Source organism: Xiphophorus couchianus, chromosome 12 (genome assembly GCF_001444195.1).
Source record: "Xiphophorus couchianus chromosome 12, X_couchianus-1.0, whole genome shotgun sequence".
In the NCBI taxonomy this organism is placed as follows: domain Eukaryota; kingdom Metazoa; phylum Chordata; class Actinopteri; order Cyprinodontiformes; family Poeciliidae; genus Xiphophorus; species Xiphophorus couchianus.
In genome coordinates this window covers 13904134-13925786 of record NC_040239.1, presented here as the reverse complement: position 1 = coordinate 13925786, position 21653 = coordinate 13904134, and the positions used below count along the sequence as shown (strand labels likewise).

Sequence of the window (21653 nt, the reverse complement as noted above, 5' to 3'; positions counted from 1 at the left end):
GAGAGACCGTGTGTGTTTGGGGTAGTTCGCTGCCTCGTTTTACACCCCGTCCAGGTTGTAACATTAGGTGGACAGTCATGGTTTGGCCTATTTGCAGTTGGCTCATAGGTTTAATTGAACTGATCTCCATGAGATGTTCAAAGATTTGGATATTAGTTTATGACCTAGCTCAGCTTTAAACTGTCTCCAAGATGTGTCTGCTGTGTTCTTTGGTCTTCGTAATGCTATTTGTTCACTAATGTTCTCTAACAAACCTCTAAGACGTTCATAGAACTGCTGGATTTACATATCCATTCAATAAATTACAATATTATCAAAAAATCCTGTAGTTTCATCACCTTTATCACCAAGATAAACATGTTCTATTGATTAATTGCACACAGACTGTTTTTTTTCTTGCGCTTGTTTATGTTAATTATGGTTATTTTCCACTAACAGTAAATGAAAACATGACATTTAGAATAAGAACATTACGTCAGACCAATCAAAAAACATTTTATAATAAAGAAATATGTTTTTTTTTATGAAAAGTATGCTTAATACCACCTTAAAGGTTGTTATGTTTAAAAGGTACTTTTAATCAAACAAATTAAACTAATCAGAAAGTGGAAACAAACAACTAGATTCTGCTTCCTAATTAGGTTACTTAAAAACAATTGCTTCCATTGGATTTTATTTAGGGTATCATAGTAGAGGATGTCTGATCTGAAAAAGAGTAAGTAATGAAAGGCATACGTTATGTTCCTTTGTTTGACCTGTCAAGGTTTGTGGTTATAACTTGACAAAATGTGAAAAATTTAAATGTGCATTAACACTTTTGCGAGGCTGTATATTCTGGTGCTAAATGCATTTCAAGCTTGTCACCTCACTGCTCAGATGTCACCAGTCAGCTGCCTCTAAGCCTTGATTTATCGAGTCCAAATATTTGAGCATATTTGTGTCCAAGGTTGAGTGAACTCCAGTGTACACAAAGAAGCTGTTTATAGGCAACCACATCCTCGTTCTTCACGGTGTTGCAATGACACCCCGATGCATGTCTCGGTCGTCTGTCTTATCTGTGACTGTTCATTTACCAAAAGTCTGGGTCATCCAGAGTTAACTACAGAGTACCCACACAGCGAGCACAAGCGCACACTGAGTCCTTCACCTGTTAACGTGTGATACGAATGACTGCTGCAGCGGCGCCACTGTGAGCACACCACCGTGTCCCGTCTTATCAGCTGGCTGCATGAAAAAAAGCCTGTTTGTTCTCGATAGAGTCTGCAACAATCAAGTAGTTTTGCTACAGGGAATTCAGCTGGGCCCAGGATGGCAGTAGCTCACAAGCCTGAGCAGAAAAACTCAGCGCAGCATCAGGGGGAGGATGAAGATCAAAGACAGGTATGAGCTGAATGACAACAATAGGCCTACGCCACAGAATCGGCTTAACTCTACAAACTCACAATCTTATCTAGGTCAGAGCTGCACCTCTGAAGAATCATCCCGCCTCTCTTTCCTGCCAGCTTGATGTCTTTGTTGTTATGTGCCATGATGTAATGTACTGTAATTTTGCAGAGTAAACTCAAGATGGAGAGCAGATTGCTGAATTTATTTTCTACAGAACAACCAAGGCAATGGGGACAACCGTTTCTTTGAAATGTGAGCAGCGGCAACCAGAGAAAAATCTGTTTGCAGCTCTAATTGACCTTTAAATCAAAGTTTAAACCAGCTAAAAATGTGTTTACACTCTTCTAGTACAGATCTAAAGTAGAAACAGCAAACGGAAGAGCATTTGATGAATTACAATTAGCTGGAAAAGCTGAAAAAAGAGCCATTACGCATCAGTGAGACCCAGCTACTCCATGTAAATGATTAAGATGTTGTCTCACTTGTCTCTTGGTGCTCCTATCTGGTTACCAGGCTAGTATTACTGGAGTAGCTAGCATTACTAGCTCTAATGCGTGCACTCTTATCTCAAATGTGCTCCGGCCCGAAACAGAGCCGCACAAAAGGATAAAAAGAGACGGATGGAAAGGAAGAGAGAAATTTAGGAGGCTGACTAATGGATTGGCCGTCTTCTGTTTTTCCGACCTGACGGACTGCTGAGAAAGTCACGTTAAAGCCTTCATGCAAACAGGATTTGATGCCGAAAAAGCACGCACACATCAGACTAATCTGTCAAAATGGAGTTAATTCGCTGTGATGATGTCCCACCAGTTTTGACTCATCTAAACTGTCGTCACAGAAGCCGGGCGCCCGGCCACGCTTCCTCGCATAAATTGCAAATCCAATTAAATAATCAAGAATGAAATTGCTGTTTATTACTCATAAAATAAACGGAACATTTAAATGAAATGAAGCGAATATATAGGGAACTTATCAGTGCGACAGGTGAGATTTAAAAGGACAAGACAGAGAATAACTAAACCGGCATTCTTACATGTTTTTCATGTAAATAAAAAGACTTGTCCAGACTCATCATGATCAATCACTTTATTGATGATGATAAAGTGATTGATGATGATGATGATGACTTGTCCAGGCTCAACTTTCTAGAGTTCACTGTCCTTGTCAACTACCTTAATATTTAGGATACTAGAAATGACAGAGAATCTATAGCAAATATTTATATAGCAGAGGTGACTTTAAATATCTAAAAGGGGAAGGAAGGACAGGGAAGGACACAAAGAATAAAAAGGAAGGAAAGTAACTACAAAGTACAAAACTACAAGAAAGGAAAGACAAAAGAGAGGAAGAGAAGAAGCAAAAGAAAAGACAGAACTTAGGGACAGAATGAATAAAAAAGGGAAAGAGGAAGGAACAATTGAAGGAGGGAAGGAGACATGGGAAGGAAATGAGGAGGGATAGAAAGAAGGAAGGACAAGGAAAAAAGACAGGCTACAAAGAAGGAAGAGGAAGGAAGGTAACGACGGAAATAAGAACTACAAGGGAGAAAAATAGAACCCAAAGTGAGAAGAGAGGAAGGAAGGCCACAAGGAAGAACAGAAGGAACATAAAGTAGGAAAAAGCAGTGACAATAGAGCCCTAGGGAGGCAAGAAGGATTCAAGGGGGAAAAAAGGAACATTTTTAAAGGATGGGGTAAGAGAGGAATCTGGAAATACTATTCCCCAACCGTTTTTCTCATTTCAGACTTTCCAGACTTGGAATATACTGAAATCAAATTTCTGATTTTTCCAGACTGTGTTGGAACTATCCTAAGCAACTAGGGAGATAACACTGGCTTCATTGCAGAATATTCAGCCTCAACACACCCTTGTTAACACAGAGATGCAAACAACCGAGGTCCAAACTCAGGTGGACTCACGCAGCTTCACACACAAGAATTTACGTTGCAAATAATCCAGTGAGCAAACCTTAACGGTTTTAAAAAGCTGAGATGCTTTTTTAACAAATAAAGGACCCCAGTAGACTGTGATGAATGAATCAACCCAAGCATGCTGTGAACATTATCAGAGTGGGGGATGAATGAATACATTATCATGCAGAGCACAACTTCAGTCTTCCTGCCTCACAGCTTGTATGTCCTCTTGCCTATCAAACCTGCTCTCCCGATTACCTGCACTCATACAGAGCACCTTTTGTCCATATTAAAGGAGGAACGGATGGGGCGAGGTTGAAAATTATTTCTTTTCACAAGAACTCATTTTGAAAGAGAGATGTCTTGAGTTTCTTTTTTTCTCTGTGTGACTCAAAGCCCCGCTCCCTGCCTCCTTTACTTACTCTGCAGGCTATTTCCACTGCCCCCTTTGACAGGCTGTCTGGCTTTCAGCTTGTCTTCTTAAATATCCGAGTTAGCTCTTTGAGTCTGTGCATTTCTCGGTTCCCCCTAACCTGGATATCTGCATGGCTGTCAGGCTGACTGCGTGGCTCTGTCAGTTGCTGCTTTCCAAACATTTCCTTCTACCTGCCACATTTCTATGTGAGTAATTACTGCTAGAATGAATGCTTAAAAGAAGCACACTGACAGTTGAGTCTTGTTTGTTTCGTTTGAACAAAGATCCAGAGTTTTGCGGTCAGAGTGCAAAGTCAAATTAAAACAATAAGCAGGAATTCCTCACATAGTTAGCGTTCCATTAATAGGTATTAAGTGATCAGTGCATGTTGACTCTGACTTTATGATCAGAATATGGAATGAATTAGACTTCATATAACAGGATCTGTTCATACTGTGCATTAGGTGGTTAATTTAATTAAAAATAAAATTTTAAAAAATATTGTTTTATTGGTTTACAGCTTTTATAGCTATTTCCCATTTTTTAAAAGCTGTATCCATAAACAAAAACAAAAATCTCAGTCAAAAGCAAAAGAAAACAAAAATCATATTCATATTTAGTTGACTCAAAATATTACTCCAGAAGCATAGTCTGTGTTCAAGTTGCAAGCCGGAAAATCTGTCTGATCTGCAATTTGCCATGGTGCTAACAACAAGCAGTGCCTGTTCTTGCATAAATGGGGCCTTGGGTGAGCCACACACCTGGATGCCAGCTCCCCACTGACTCCACATTCACAAAAGAAGTAGAAAACTTGCTCTGTGCACAACTGATATATAACATGCATTATGTTGCTATTTTCTAATGCTGCCCATATGGTGTAAGTCATTACTGATTGTTATTAATGCAAACCAACATAATGAATGACTCAGTTTCATGCACTGTAATAATAAAGGTGCATGCTCACAAATAGAGATGACGTCATTTTTTGTGCCCCTGGTCATGGTGGTTTGTGATATGGGCAATATGGCTCCCTGCACAGGGTGGCATTCTGCCACGGAGCAGGAAAAAGCCTAAAAAATCTAAACAAAACTCCTTTCCTTTCTTTAATGGATATTTGCATATTCATTAAAAAGTTATAGGCTGAAATTTGATACAACACAAAAGGGTTGTTTAATAATTTTTCAAAGATTAAGGAAAAAAGTGGGAAAATTCAAATACATCGACAATGAAGAGTTTATTCCTGCAAACTTTACAACACTTTAAACGTGGAGCAGCAATGTAGCGTCTGAACTCTGAAATGGTAAAAGTCCACCAACTTTCGAAGTCACCTGCACTGAATGTTCTGACTTGAAAATCAGAAATTTCAATATTCTGAGTAGAAATACCAAACAAATGGTAAAAATACCAATGGTAAAATAATGATTAGTTAGGTCAAATTTGATTCTAACTACAGTCACCATTGAACTGAAATATTTCACAACCTTCACGTTGAAGGTTCAGTATTATTTAAGTAAAACCTGCATTCCAAGAACAAAGTATTTCTCCAAACAATGGTTGTTTTTTAGTATTTCCATGGATGTTACGGATCACCTCACAGTGCTGTGTCTGCCTGCGAGTCGACTCGTTTACCTATCAGGCTTTCCTCCCAGTGTCAGCTCAGGCTGCTGTCACACCATACATTTAATCAGCCGCAGCAGCTCTGAGCACGTCCAACAGCCTCCCGGTGCTCGCCGTACTCTTTGCACATGCGTGTGTGTGTAGATGTGTGTGTGTGATGTGAGGGGGGCCTTTGTGAGGCCTCCACTCAGCAGAGTGGTGATAAGTACTCCCAGCCCAGCACTCTGCATGAGCTGATGGACAGACAGGCCAAGAACACTGGGAGCCTTGTGGTTTCAGTGTGTGCGCACATGGGGGTGTGTGTGTGTGTGTGCATGATGGTGAAGGGGGGAAGGCAGTGGCTGGGGACTGGGGAGTGTGTGATGTGTGTGCTGTTTTTTCACCATTTACGCCACCAGACCATGCCACATGGCTGCAATTTGTTCATTAGCAATGTAATAAATGTACACACACACACACAGAGGTAATATTGTTCGGAGTTCTGCCTGATTGGGTTTTGAAATGGAGGACCCTCCAGGGAAGCTCTTGTAGTCTGCCAACCACTGTGACCGAGAGGATTTCTTAACAAGGCTTGAGACAAACTCAGAGGTTTCCAGCGTTTGTCTATTTGTGGAGAGAAACGCTGTGAATGGAAACCAGTGCCGGTTTTTAATATGGCCAACATGGCACACCACCCAGGGTGGCAAAGTGTAGGGAGCTACACACAAAAAAAGAACAAAAGGTCTTTTAACTGTGCCACAAGCAAGTTTTATTTTATTTACATGAATTACATTTAAACATTTCTAATACTTAAGACTGGTCTGAGCCGAATAGTTGAACATTGACTCAAAACAGCAGTTGAAGATTTTCTTCAATTTACGAAAACATAAAAAGTGGTTTAAAAGCTTGTTTTGGAGTTTGAAACAAGAGTTAAAGAAACATGAAGGTATCGTCACTGCTCCTATCAGACTAAATCAGTCTGAATTGATCTTTTTAGCTCTCTGTGTGGCAGGTAGAGTTACACAGAAACTCATTTTTTGCAGAATGGTCTTTAATTTTGAGGTTTTTCTTCCAACACTGGACATTTATCAACATTTTAATAAAGGAAGTTCTTTTCCTTCTTTAGCCCAGAAAAATACATAGAAAATGTTAATGTTACTTTTTATATCTGCTGAGTCTTTACAAAGACAGATAAGCTTTGTTAGTTTTGTTTGATCAGTGCTCTTCAAAACAATTGGCCATAGTTAGAAGTCCCCGTCTCAGTGTCTTGTTTCACATGTTTCTCTTGTTTCAAACCTGTTTAAATGAAAGGTAATGCTGTCCTCTTGATGTGTTTTCAACAAAATCCTGCTCAGGGGTAGTTGTTTTGATCTGTAGCAAATTTTGTTATGGAGATGTGGCTCACTACCCAGGGCGTCATTCCACCAGGAATGGCATAAGCACTGAAAAAATGTAGCAATTGTTGTTTAGGGACTGGCTTCACTACTGGGTAGTGATGTGAAACTTGGATTTTGTATCAGCCCTAATTTAAAAGACTACTTCACTCTTTTTTCCCTAAGTATCTGATCTGAATTATTATTATGTCTGATTCAAAAAATAAAATACAAAGCAGACTATTTTCACTGAAAAGAGACAATTAAAAACAGATTTAGAATTGTGAAACTTCATTTTATTTGAAAGAAACAAGAACTGTCTCTGGTTGATTGTTCTAATCCAGATGAAAGTTTTTTCTTTTTAAATTTAAGGGTTATACTTGCAGGTCTTTGTACGGATTTGTAAACCATCTGGAAATAATCAATATTCACCAAGGACCAATTACAACAATGATCATCATCAGTGTGTCAGATGAGCTGAGGAAGGCTGCTCCAATAATTACCTCGTGTCTAGGGTATCCATTGACGGTTGTTTGAGCAGAGCTTGTCCACTTAGCCTCGTAAATGTTTACATCATGATGTAGTAAGCAATATTAGATCATGCGATACCGTATCTCCTCTGAGAGATAATCTGACCAGGAGTGTTGCTGTGGAGAAAGTTAAGAAATGTGCAGGATAAACTAAATCTGTCCGGCCTGGTTTGGCCCCCGTGAGGAGACCAGCAGCTGGGCTGCTGAGAAGAAGCTGCTTCTTCCAGATTCAGCGAGGCTCATAGCCTCTGGGAGAGAACGACTGCTGCTCCGCTATGAGCATACAGATCGACTTACACACTGGCTTTCCTCTGCTTTGATGACGGATGCACACACTCATCCACACATGCATGCCTGCCTCCACTGATACCCGAGCGCATTTCGGATTTGCACACACACACACACACACACATCCACCTTTACCCCCATCCTCCACCTGGATTAATTCACCTGCTGCACCTGAGAATGTGAGCGCTATGATGTCATCTGCAATCCCATCACTTCAAAGGCTCAAAAGCACTTCAGTACCATCAGCACAGAGAGCAAACGCGACCTCTTGCTTCTTCCTTTGTCCCGCTGTCTCCTAATGGTAATTCCCCCGCAGAAAGTCCACACATGGATGGGGGAGAATTACAGCATTCTCTTCAGTCAGATATTCTAAGGTTTCTGCCCACTGGCATCCACCGCATGAACCACAATACAAATGACAAGCTTTCTTTATTCCTCTTCAGTCTTACCAACTTGAAAGAAAATGTCCCGTTGCATGAAACTGAGTGCACTTAAATGTGCCGATGTGTGTCCATGTCCATTTTGTGTGCACGCATTCAAGTAAAAGGTGGTTGAATGCAGTTGAGAATCCCATGATTGCAGATCTGGCAGTCACCCACTCTCCAAAAAGCTCGCAGTGGAAACACTCAAAAGCAGGGTACAATGTGGAGAGAAAAAAGCGATAATGCAAGCAGCACATTAGGGCAAGGTTAGACATCAAATGAGATTATGAGGTCATATTCTGAGAAAAAAAGCCAAAGAGCAATTAATAGGAAAGTGACATCCTATTATATCAGTGTTTGAGGCTCTTATTTTGAAGTAATAAAGAAAGTTGTGCTTTCCTCGTCCCTTCATATTGACTGAGTCGGATGATGAGCTAATATCAACGCTCAGTGCCAAAAGTAATGACGAAGACTCCACCATTTTTAAATGGTTTGTGCAGTAGCATTAGCAGTGCATGGCAGGAAAATTAAACGATGACAGAGAACATGCACTCTAAGGATACTTAGACCGGCTAATCGTTAGCCACTAAAATTAGCGTCTGTTGTGTAGCATCCAGCCAGTGCTAAATATCACCGATATTTCACAGTTTTTTCTGAGATTGCTTTTGATTATCACTAGTTCAAAATCCAAAATACTTGAAATGCTTAAACCTGAACATTTTTAAATACATTTTCTTGAAATATTTACTCTATTTGTGAAAACAGGAAATGGAGGTTTTGTCTTTCTCAACAGTTTTCTACTGAAAGCATCACTTTTTATCTGTTTTTGTTGCATGATCTTGAAAATTCAATAGAAAACAGAAAACTACACAGTGACAAACCAGATGCAAGCAACGTGAAAATAGTGCTACTGGTTAACTGTTAGCCACTAACCATTTAAAAGTCAACATCTCCTTTGTTGTTTCTCATTTTGGAAACAATAAAGAATCCAATTCCAACCCTACTCTGTTTATAAAAAAGGGTATAAACAAACAAACAACAAATAGATTTAAACATTTGTTTAACCAGACCATCACACTTTAAAATAGACCCAATCAATACATAAGTAGTAACAAACAAACAAAAAACAATAAAAGAACAAATCAAAACGTGACAAAAATGCACTGTTTTTAAGAACGACTTAACAACAAGAGATGAAGCTACCTTGTTTCATAAAGATAAAACATGTTTATTTAAGCAAAGTATCGCTCAGATCTTGTTTTTTTTTCCATGAATCCAGTACCACGTATCATATCATCCCATCTCATGACCTGGATGTCTGGTTCTCACCCTAATCTCATCTGTACAGATAAAATCTGAATGTAGAGAAAGAAGAACACATCTTGATAAAAAAGAAGAAGAAGAAGAAAAAATATTACGACAGTGGTGAAAACTTGATAGCAAGAGGTAATCTCTGCCTTGAAAATTTTCATAGTGGTTGATTCATATAATCCACAACCAAATAACACAATAATAAACACACTTCAGCATGATTTAACATCAAAGCATCCAAACGAGCATAAAAGTGGAGACCCAGGCCCGCCTTCCATCTCAGCTCAGTGGAAAGAATTTCCATTGTAAAGTAAGATAAAATAACAGCAGTTCAATGTACTGTGTCAAACCAAGATGCACCAGCCCCACGAGCGTGCTGTTCACAAGATGATGCCTACTGTGAAAATATTCTTCTGGTGTCTTTAGGAGGCAGAGAGCACAGAGATGGAAATAGTTTGTGTATGCCTGTGTGTGTAAGAGGGGGGAGAGAGTGAGTGAAATTGAAGAGATGCACTCGCAGGGGGAGATAGAGGATTTACTGCCGAGATAAAAATGGAATCCATTTTGGTTCTTGAAGCACTCACATCCACAGTGTGAAGACCTGCTCGGTGTGTTAGCCTGCCATTGCTCTGTCAGTCACATCCCCCCCTTTTTTGCCTCCTCAGCTGCGCTTTAGACTCTTCTCCCTTTTCCAACACTTTTTGCACGATTTAGCTCTTCTCTAAACTTACATCTCTCCACTTCATTTCCTTTCCTCTCTGTTCCTTTCCTTTCCTTCTCTTTCCCTCACTTTTCCTCTCTATAGGCACCCCAACACTGTCTCAGGTCCTGAAACTATGGCAACCGAGTGAGAGAGCAAGCGCTCTCTATGATTAATAGATGAGAGATGCAGTGCCAATCGCTTGGGCCTGGGGAGGAGGGACAGATGCACTCAAACAACGCCACACAAACATTCACAGCAAGCATGCACACCCAAATCCACACCTCCACCGCCTCCATCATTAGCCACCTTTCGTCTGTTTGTCACAGATGCCTGACTTAAACATGGACACAAGCTATCAGTAGTGTTAGGGGTGGAGAACCAAATCAGGACACCGATCTGCATGACATAATTTTCCTTATTGGCTCCGGATAAACAAACTAACCACAGTCATGACCGCAGCCACGGCGGCGGATGTGGCCTAATGAGTCCATGCACACAGCTTGGTTGTCCTTGTGACTCACACCTCGTGTTTAAAGGCAAAGCAAGCATGTTTAAAGGACAGGAAATAGGACATCATATTTTAACACTGCATACCGTGTTTTACATTATCTGGTCTGTGCGGTACATGGCTAGCCTCTTTTTAAGGCTAGACTTTCAGGCGTTCCCGTTTAAAAAAAAAAAAAAAAGCCTGCTGCTTTCGGATTATCCCAGCAAATGCATTTGCTTTCATTTCCATTTGGGTAATGACAAACGAAAAAAACCCATCATCTGTGACAAAGGTATTACAGCATGTTATTGTTGGATATGCTTAAGCGTTTGAAATAGGAAAAATCCATGAGGTATAATCTGATTTTGCTGTGTTGTCCTATCCAACATGCAGGCTTCTCAGCTGTCTTTCCCAACATCAGAAGAGGTGGTGGGCTGGTGATCGCTTTCTAATTCACTTAATTTCCAACAACAAAGCCCTGCCAAGGACCCACAGCCAACAGCAGACACCCAGTTGCCTGTTTTTTTTTTTTTCTTTGGCAGAGTAAAAAACACGCTCAATCAATTATGCAAATGTGGAGAATATGAAGGCCATTGAACACATGAATGGTTAATTCAACAGTCACTCATGGACTCAGAAGGGCTAAGGCTAAGTGGTGAGAAAGTAGTCAGTTAGAACAACATGATAAAACTTGGAAACCATGGCATCCATGCGGGTGGTTGTGTTTGTGTTTATGAGTGAAGGGCAGAACGAACTGGAGCCAGACGCCAAAGCCCGAGATACGACAGTGATTACATTCTCAATGAGCCATAGAGTGGATAGAGAGCATACTGGACTGTAACTTACAGAAGGCACACCAGTCTGTTGTTACATTATGAGCTCTACAGCAACAATTAGAAACTCATGTGGTTCAGGCGCGTGAAAACAGGCCAGATTCCCAATAGAAACAGTAAAATAGCCTTTTAATTTGACTCCAAAATCAGATGCAAACTTCATTGCAATAAGCCACCAATTATTGCAATCAACTAGTCATCCGAATAAGAAATAAAGTATATAGTTTTAAGTGCTCAATGTAACCCCACTCCTAACCCTCATGCCATGGCGCCCTGGGCAGGGTGCCATATCCCTCATAAGACCACTACTGTTCACCAAAGATGGTAATCTGACACTTTCCAGTTGCACTTAGCCCGCCTTCTGTCCTTCCTACCACAACAGAACCTCACTGTGCACATTAACAGGATAAACTAAGGATAATTCAAGATTATTTTTAAGTGAGTTTCTGTGAAAATATTAGAACCAGTTAATATGTTGAATTGAGTGGATAATTCTCATAGAATCTTCATTTTGTGTAAATTCAGATGGGTTGGCATGCAGCTAATCTGGGAGGAGCCAGACTTAAAATATTTCCAATCTACAAAATATCATAGAAGTTTAGGATGATGCTGTTTTGTGAACCCTTAAGCTGTCTTCACATTTGAATTTGCTGGTTATTTTCAGACTGAATATTATTTATACAGGAAATTGAGGTCAGAGGCAATTTCTGACCTGCATCCACTGTTTCCAGTCAGAGTGACTGGTTTATAAAAAAGTACATAATGCATGTAAAAGAAAGCACTATTTTATAGATTTTTTTATTAGTATTATTGTGAATTAAATATCTACTCTGCCTGGAAACATGTTCAGTGTTCTCAATCCACACTTTAAGGTCATTTGAGGCAGCACAGCACCTTTTACCCTCATTTCCTGTGTAAATAATCATCAATTTCTTTGGAAATACACACATAATAGAAATCTAATGACTGTTTAATAGTTCGTAAATAAATAAATTATAGATGTTAATTTTTTTTTAATTAAAGCTCTTTAAGACTGAATGAAATCCATTTTGGTCTTTTGTCAAGTAAAATGTTAGCTGTTTATAAAGTCGTAGAAGAACCTCTGTTCAAAAATCATTAACTATATCTATAAGGTTTTCTCACAACTTTGTCACTCTGATTCAAGTCCAATTCATACAAACAGTGTTTAATCATTTAAAGTGTATAGTGTCTTAGTCACTAAACTGCATTTTTTAATATATATTTTAGGTCCACTCAGGTGTCAAATTATCACCACACAGAGGCAAAAATTGCATCATTTCTTAGTGAAAAATCAATCACACTGAGCTCATCTATTTGCCTTTAATGCCTCTATTTCCATTGAACCATATGGTGCAGCTGACCCTAAAAACATTCTGCATCAGTAGGTCTTTGTACACAAAGTATGGTGAAATTTTCAAGGTTCCTGCAGCAAAGACCTAAGGGTGTCCCCCAGATGTTCTCTGTTGTTCATTTCCAGTAGTAAAAATTACAATTTTATGGCTGATCTATAGTTACAAATAGCTACAAACAAGCAAAGCCAAAATGTTCTGGCTCAACTTGAAAGCATGAGGATGTGAGTAAATAAACCTCTAGTTCTGAAGAAAACCCAAATACACATCAGACTACTTCTTTTCATTCTGCTAATATCCTCAGCATGTTTTCCTTAGCAAAAATGAAAGCCATTTATCAAATAATGAGTTTGACTTCAGAGGGTTGGGGAAAATCATAGCAAACCTAAATGAAAGAGATGGAGCAGAGGAGGTTAAGTAGAAAAATGTTTATCTGGAAGGGGACTAGTGTAATGCAGGTTAGGAAATCGTCCTCTTTTAGTCTTATGAATTACAGCAGAATAAAGTCAATTTGGACACAGCTAAAATTAGCAAATGAGCCATGTCACGCATGTAAAAGACCAGTCCATCAACGTGTTTTTATTACTCCGACCTGTATTTCTAAAATCAAAGTGTGCCAAATTTCCCCAGCTGTAGAGGGGGCTTGTCACTCGCCATTAAAGCGGGTAATTTAAGTGGCAGCAATTTAGAGAAATGTGGAAGCTGGAAAATAGGTTAAGCATCAATAAATCACAACCAGTGGAGGAAAATGGGTCCGATGTTTCCTTGTACTCTAATTGTTATAAAAAAAAAGGAGCCCACACACCAAGGATGCGCATCAATAAAACATGGCTTTTATAAAATATGCATAAATACACACTCTGCTGAATACTGGGTATTGACACTGGCTGAACAAGGAGCAGTAGTTAACAGCAGTTGGCTGCTCTTCGTGTTTATAATAGACGGCCAATTCATTTGAACAGGAGCAAAGCCATTTATCAAATATTCAGTACCTCCGTATTCAGTATCCGCATGTGTCCTTAACTGGCAAAGGTAGAGACGAACTCCCTCGGCCTCTCTCTCTCTCTAACACTCACACACACACACAAACACTGTGACAAATTCACATCAGTCACACACAAAGCCATCCCCACTGCTATTGTTAGGGGATCGGCGGATCAAACGCTCCACGGAGCATTGCTCCAAACACAAGCATCAGCCCGGGTCGCTCTGCTGTGTTCTGCTTCTCCGCGAGGACAACAGGCGGCCCATTGTCACAAAAGGTAATCATGCTGTAATTCATGTATCAGCACCTCTGCATGACAGAGTGTTTATATAAAAAGTGTTAAAGGCGGGATTAGCCTTCTGGGTTTGTGGTGGTGAGCAGCCATAATGAAAGGAACTGTTTGGGATTTCCAGACTGTGGAAGATCATAAGAAAAACTGGATCCAGAGCATCTGACTGCCTTCAGGCGGATGTTGTAGGAGGAGCAGTGCAGGCTGTGGGCAGATATTAAGCATTTTCGAGTCTGTCCCTTGCACGGTTTGCACAATGTTTTTTTTTCCAATTAGAGAAAATGTCCAAGGTACAAAAGTAGAGAAAAACTGAACCAAGACAAGCTGACGTCTAGCCCTTCTTTGTAGACGTCCCCATAACAAACGCAATTTCCTTTTAAATGCTTTCTTACAGCTTTTCTGCTTCCTCTGAATACTGATACTGAAAACACATCTTCACTCTATAACAATTTCAGCACTGATGATTGCTTTTGTCTACATGACTTGTAAGTATCAGATTTTGGACTTTCCAACCTGGCTGCCACCATTCAGGACCAATCAAGTAGAAAATAAGACATTTCCAGGTGCCATAATCTCTCAATGCATCTAATAATTTTTCTATTTCGAGTATTCAAAAATCAGACGAGTTGATATATGGCTGTTTTATTCGATTTTGTTAGAATTTCTTTTACCTTGGCTCAGATTTTTGAACATGTTAAAAAAATCTACTTTGAAGCAAGAATCCTAGGGACAAATGAGATAATCTGACCTACTTGCACTTTTTCTCGCTAAGGCAGACATACGTATTGCCAGGTCAGAGTCAGTTCAATCCAGAGTCTTCTTATGGCACTTTACAAGTCAAACCAATATAATTCAGTTATACGGGAAAAAAATATATCCAAACCAATCAATATAGCCAGATTGAGTTCAATTCAATCCAGCAGTGTGACTGAAATCCAGTTTATAAGCGCAGAGTTGGCCCACAGGCTGCAAATGCACATTATCTCTCATTTTACAAGAAGATAAGCCAAATGCTTCTTCTGTTCGGAGAGAAAAAACTGAAATGAGTAAAATGTTTTTCTTTCAGTTTCTCTGGGAAGAAAATCATTTTTTTCTGAGCTGATACCAGAATTACATTTCCAAAACACCATGTGCTGCTGCTAAAAATCAGCTGACGGGAGGCATTTTCGGCTGTGTTCGTTTCAGTCTCCAGCTTCCCCCCCCCATCTTTTGCAAACTTCATAATCTGTAACCTACATTTGGAGTTTTCAAGCCTTCCCCTTCTGGTCTCCCAGCTCTTCCCAGTGTCTCAGGGGGGAATCTTTAACACTGGACAAGGAGAGCGGAGGACGGGAGAGGAGAGAAGAAGAGAAGAGAAGGGGCAACAATGGAGTAACAGGGTGTTGGCAGTCATGCTTGTTAAAATAAAAAATCAGTTTGATGCTATAATACTGTTTTGGTCCTGTTTTTATTCTAATGTGCTACTGAAGCACTTTGTTTAATGGCAAACACATTTGGCTCCGGGTTAGAATTGCAAACATATGATTGATCCTTTTGGACAAGGGTAATTGTGACCACTCCACCGCCTGGTAGCTAGAAATCCTTGAACACACCCAAACCAGTGTGGGTGTGCGTGGGTGTGGGGGGGTGCGTGTGTGTGTGTTGGACTGTGTGTGTATACATGTGAAACTGTAAGCCAACATCCTGATCTGAATGGAAAATCAATCAATATCGACATCACTTTGATTGAAAAAAACTGTCAACATTAGTTGCATCATTAGAATTCCCACTGATAACAATTTTAATTCAATCTAATTTCAGTCATGTGAAAATAAATGTGCATTTAACCATCTTTTAAACTGAGCATGTAGCCAATTAAACTTACAAAATTTTAGCTGTAAGTTCCAGAAAAAAAAGTTGATTTAAAATTTAAAACTAATTTCTTACAAATAGGAAAACTGTCTGTGAGGTCATAAAAGTTCTCCCTTCATGTACCTGCTGATGCTTCACACATCGCTTTTCTTCTGTTTTGCTTCTATGAGATCCTCAACAGAACCTTAGAGACTACAGACCTCCTTTATTTCATATGAATAAACACCACAGTAAGGGGTTACGCACGAAAGTCTCCTCTTTTATTTTATCTTGTAAAAACTGTACTAATCCTTATAAAAATTCAAAAACAATACAGACTTGTGCTCGCGCTGTTTTGAAAAAAGTTTTTTTTTTTATTTTTTTACGCATCGGGTTAATAGAGTAAGTCCAGTGGAGCTTGTGCACTTGTCTCCCGGCTGTACAGACTGGTGGAAACAGACAGGAGGAGGCAGCTTTTAGCGCATAAAGTTTGACATAAATAACGGAAAATCTTACCTTCAGCTCATGAATGGGTATGCCAGCTCTGGTTTTTATTTTAATAATCCATTAGATCTGTCCTTTCAAGCAGTTCAGATGGGGGAGCTCGCTTCAGAATAACAATACGAGCGTTACTTTTCTCTTGCGCTTCTTTTTGTTACATGCCGCGCTCAAATCGGACCTCTTCAAATCGGAATATCCATCAGAAATCCACACTAAACAGATAAGCGATGTTCTAGTTCTTAGGTTCTCCTCAGGTGAGACCGGACGGACCGAACCGACAGGGTGTCCCAGAACGAGCTACGGAGACGTACGCAGTCCTCTTCCACAAAAGCCCACGGTCATCCTATTTGGAGAAGCTTAGACTGGAGCGGAGCGCAGCGAGCCCAGCTGTCACCCACCCGCTGCACAAGCACACACACATACACACACGCCCACAGGCTCTCACACATACAGGGAGGAGCCACGTCTGAGGAATGGGAGCTATTGTGTCAATGGGGGCCAGTTATGGACAACTGTACTTCTATTTTTACGCAGCAGCCTTTCAGGAAAAATGCGCACCGGGGACAGGGGGAAAATCTCGATGGAGCCAGAAAGCAGAGAAATATTACAGGGTTATTGGGAATCTTCTTGTTTCATCGCAGGTTTAGATCCTCCGTCTTATTACTTGCAGCACACTACTTTGCTACGGATGCGATCTGGACCATAGCTCTTCTTCCCTGATGGACCCTCCTGGTCTGGGGCTGGCACGCGCTAATTAGCGCACGCACTAAAGCACGTGCTTCCCGGTTACACATCAACCCTGGAGTCACCTTAAAGTTCGTGTCATCACACAAACTCTCAAGACCGCGAAGTTCACAGTCATAGTCTAAAAATGTTATTACTATTGAAAAGTTCATTTATTTCAGTGAAACACATTACACAGATTATTTATACACAAATTGCAAATTGATGTTTTTTAGACTTTATTTATGTTAATTATGACGATTTTCCGTTGACAGTCAATGGAAACAATACTGCTTGAGATTAGCATCTTACATCAGATCAATTAAAGATTTTTTTTCTTTCACCTATATATTCCAGTTTATTGAATATTCAATAAAGTAGAATATCAGATCGGATGAGGCTTGCTTGTGAGATTAAAAGTACCTTTTTTAAATCACCTTTAAGCAGGTACCAAAAATACATTTTATTAAGCCCTCAGTTCTGTGATGATTTTTTAAATATTATTATTGGTCTGTAGTCGTAAGCTTTAAATTGTTTTCATTAGCTGTGGGCAAAAAAACTCATCATATGTAATTAACAAAAATAAAGGCTTGAAATATCAGCCAGTTTGTAATTAATGTATTTAATGTGTCTCATTTAGTGAAATGAGTTACTAAAATGAATTAACTTTTCATGGGTGTGTGTAGCTTTAGCAACGCCTCAGGACTGGTTCACTTTCATACACTGCATATGCTGTCCACGCCAGAGGGGGGCGCCAAATCCCATTTAATGAGATGCAGATAAGCATCTGACTGACAAATAACTATTTTTTAAAATACTCTGGGGAAAAAAACACAGCCAACAACATAATAATCCTGTCACTTCTAGGTATAATAAAATGAATAAAAACCCAAAAATTACCTTATTTTGCTGAGTTACACATCCAGTCGCTGTTCTTTTCCCGAATTCCTTCACATTCCACAAAGGGATTTAGCAACCAAATGGACATGGTGGTGGTTACTTGAAAATACTGAAAATAATATTTATCTATACATAAAATTATAAATTTAGAATGTATGTGTTTGGATCTCTGACATTTCAGGATGGAGTTTGCATGTTCTCCCTGTGCATGGCTGGGTTCTCTACTGGTACTCTGGCTTCCTCTCACAGTCCCAAAGCAGAACTGTTAGGTTATTTGCCCTCAGATATGAGTGTGTACATGGTTATCTGTCTTGTGTTGCATTCTAGATGAATGAATGAGTGAAATTATGGATTTAAATATTCAAGTGAGTGGAATAAATATGGGTTAATTAGTACAACTAGTTCTCAAATTGGGATTTGCAACCAAAATTAAAGAGAATGCTACATAGTGAAAATCTCTGACTAATTGAACATGAAAACATCATCATCTACAATCCTTTAATTTCTGACAGAGGCAACCCATACAAAATCTGGTATACAAATGACTGGCAAAATTTGTTTTTACCTTAGGAAACCTTATAACGTATCATGTTTTTGCTGTTACTAGACTTAAATTAGGTTATTGGTCAATATTGTAATAACAGTTGCTGCACAGCCCCGGGTCATGGCACCCATATCAAAATCTGGCCACCGTTTACAATCAGATGCCAGTGATGCATGCTCCACGCTGGCTACTCTTACAAACAGTCGTTGGCTTAACCAGGCCAAAGTAAACATCAATTTGCCCGAATGAAAATTGCAAGCCTGCCACGAAGCACAAACACAAACTGCTTGCAGATGCTGTCAGACGTACAGCAGGCTGCACAATAGCAAGCGTCTAGACCACACTATATGAGCTCCAAGGGGACGAAGCTAATGGGGGTGATGGCTTATCATTAGAACAACAAGCCACCTGTGAAACAACAAATGGGTGCGCGCAGGCGTGTGTATATGTGTGTGTGTGTTTGGACCTAATTGTTTTCCCGAGAAGAGAGCTGTCAAACAAAATTGTTTTCTTGTTACTGTAACAGTAAAGTACAGTACTGCCTTCAAAGACACAATGCCTCATTTACCTCCATCTCAGTGAACCATCATAAGAGAGCGCAATGCGGGGAAACATAACTATAATGTTTCCATTCACTCAGATGTTGGTTATTTTCCAAAATATTTCATGTGAGATGGCATAAGAATCGGAAGTGCGCTCACTCTAAGGGAAACCATAACCCCAATCTGGACTCCAACATTTATTTGTTCAAGTAACTTTCTGGCCTTGCTACCCGTCCTGGGAGTCAGATGACTCCCAGGATACATTAACACCTCTTCACATATAAAATCACAAAAACCACAGATGTACGGTAAAAACAATCATGTCATGTCGGGTTTTTTTCACATTTCAGCAACAAGGTAGTTCAAAGTGCCTTAAACTATAAAAACATGAAACAGTAACCAAGCAATAAACATTATATTTTGTCAACCGCCATTGTCAACCAGATATGCATCAAATATATTGATCAATATTCCAGCTATTAATGACCAAAGGTAGCTCTGATCATCTGGATTTTAGCCTTGATTTAAAAGAACTCAGTATTTTGGCTGTTTTGCAGTTTTCTGGAAGTTTGTTCCAGATTTGTGGAGCATAAAAACTGAATGCTGGTTCTAGTTCTGGGGATACAAGGTAGACCACAGCCTGAAGACTATGCAGAAATATACAAATGTAAAAATACAGATGATCAAGTATAAGAGCTGCATATTTCCTTTTAAAGACTGAAAGCTGCATCAGGACCTACTGAGTTTTTCACAGAGAGGTCATGTGAAGAAATTATAAGAAGTAGACATCTGGAGACATGAGGATCTCAAGGTATAATAGCCTTAAAGATTATTACCACGGCAACACAGTACATGGTATTTCTGGAGGCTTTTTAGTTTAAAAGAGAAAACCAAAACATCAACACACAACTTTTCTAAGTTTGATGATTTTAAACATTAAGCGTAACAAAAAAGGAAAAACTGAAGAAATCCCATTAATCTGTAGTCATGAAGGGATAATGTTCCTCTCTTCTTCGTTATCAACTATTTAACTCAGTTCAGCTATAAGGAAAGGGAAGCTACAGGAAACATTTACATCAAGCTGTTGCTGCTAAACTATCCATCCATCTGTTTTCATCATCTAGTTTTTGTTTTTCAAAACCAGCTTTAGTTCTTTTCTGACTGATAGAACAACCACAAGTAGCATGATTTGCAGTGGTTTTGTCTGAGCTCATTAAATGCTCTGTTTAATATGTGCATGAGTGTGGGCTACACTGGTGGAGGAATATTGCCTATGCATAAGCAAACATCAGTAATTGTGCAAATTCTGGACGAATCAAACAAAATCAAATAAACATGCAGATGGATTGTGTTTTACACAGTGTGCCTTTAAATCCTCCAATTTAGCTCTCTCACACACACACTTTGAAGTGGAAGTGTTGCAAAGTGTGGGAGGCAGGCAGGGTATAATTTGAGCTCAATAATGTCAAGATGCACACCAGTTAGTTTGGGCTCTGGAAATATGCTCTGTGTCAGAGCTTATTTCACTTATCCTGCCAAAGTTTTCCCAGAAGCATTTGGGCTCGGTGCGCAGAGGAGAGGAGGATGAAATGGAGCAATCATCAGACCAAAGACGAGGACACTCAGCAGTCACACCACTGCAGATTTAAATCAGCTCATACCAAGTATGTACATCCGGAAAGTGCCTGAATCTCATAAAGATCTATTCACTTTAAACCCTGAACCCTCTGCGTTTCAACAGATAAGCTATTTTTTGTCAGGAGAATAACATTCTTGAACAACTTAATGCAGTTTATCTGTTAAATAAAACTCAGAGACTGGGACTCTGGTGAGAATCGCTTCCTCTTGACCTCCCTCGGTCTAGCTCACCTCCCTCCTTTGGCGCTTTTAAGTGAGGTACACCTCTTCTGTTAGCAGCCTTGCTGTTAGAACACTGTCCACTTGGGTAACCAGGCTTCTGTTCCTCATCCTTCTCCTGAGAGGAACCAGAAAGCGCCAGGTGGGGGGAAAGATGTAACAACAGGTAACGGTGAAAGAGAGTCTAGGACAGGCCCAATTCAGGACACAGAAGTCAGTAGATCCAACACAAACTATTTGGAAACTAAATGGAAATTCATAGAGAGAAAAACAACAAAGAGTCATCCATGGAGAGATAACTAATCCTAGAGCTTTGTGACGCTCAGTGGCAATGACAGAACCAGGGTCCACAGAGCAGAGGTCTCTTTTATGAACATGGCACATTTCAGTTTCCACCCAAAAGTTGTAATCTATTAAAAACCCAAAACTTGACTTATGCTTCTAAAATGGTGGTGGCGTTTTGTTCCTTTTATTTGTCATGTTGCTACTGTTACTACAAAAAATTATATTGTTTTTTTTACTTCACCTCATCCGCCAGCACATTGTTTTATGCTTTATGCTTCATTCTTTTCTCTGTGGCTGCCATTGTTGACTATGACATGACATTGATCTGCTGACTCATTTCAATAAGCCGTAGCATTCATCAATGGTCATGCATTGACCATTGATGCATGACCATTTGCGTACACAAACATTGAGGTGCATCTGTGATTCATAGAGGGGCTTTCAATGTGCGTGCACATGGCTTTATATATCTTTTTTTTCTTTTGTATGCCATTTTTAGTTTTGTGCATCCATACATTAGAATAGAACCAATATTTCATAAATGAGACCCCAGGTGTTAGTAGAAATCAG

General features: G+C 39.7%; 1 protein-coding gene across 2 annotated transcripts in view; it reads right to left on the bottom strand.

Annotated features, from left to right (window-relative positions):
- The window catches only part of sema6a (sema domain, transmembrane domain (TM), and cytoplasmic domain, (semaphorin) 6A), a 144582-nt gene extending 127749 nt beyond the window's left edge, over window positions 1-16833 (bottom strand). For both annotated transcript variants that reach the window (XM_028033525.1, XM_028033526.1), the window contains exon 1: window positions 16248-16833. The gene's annotated coding sequence lies outside the window, so the exon portion shown is untranslated. The remainder of the gene's footprint in view (window positions 1-16247) is intronic.
- Window positions 16834-21653: the final 4820 nt, after the last annotated feature.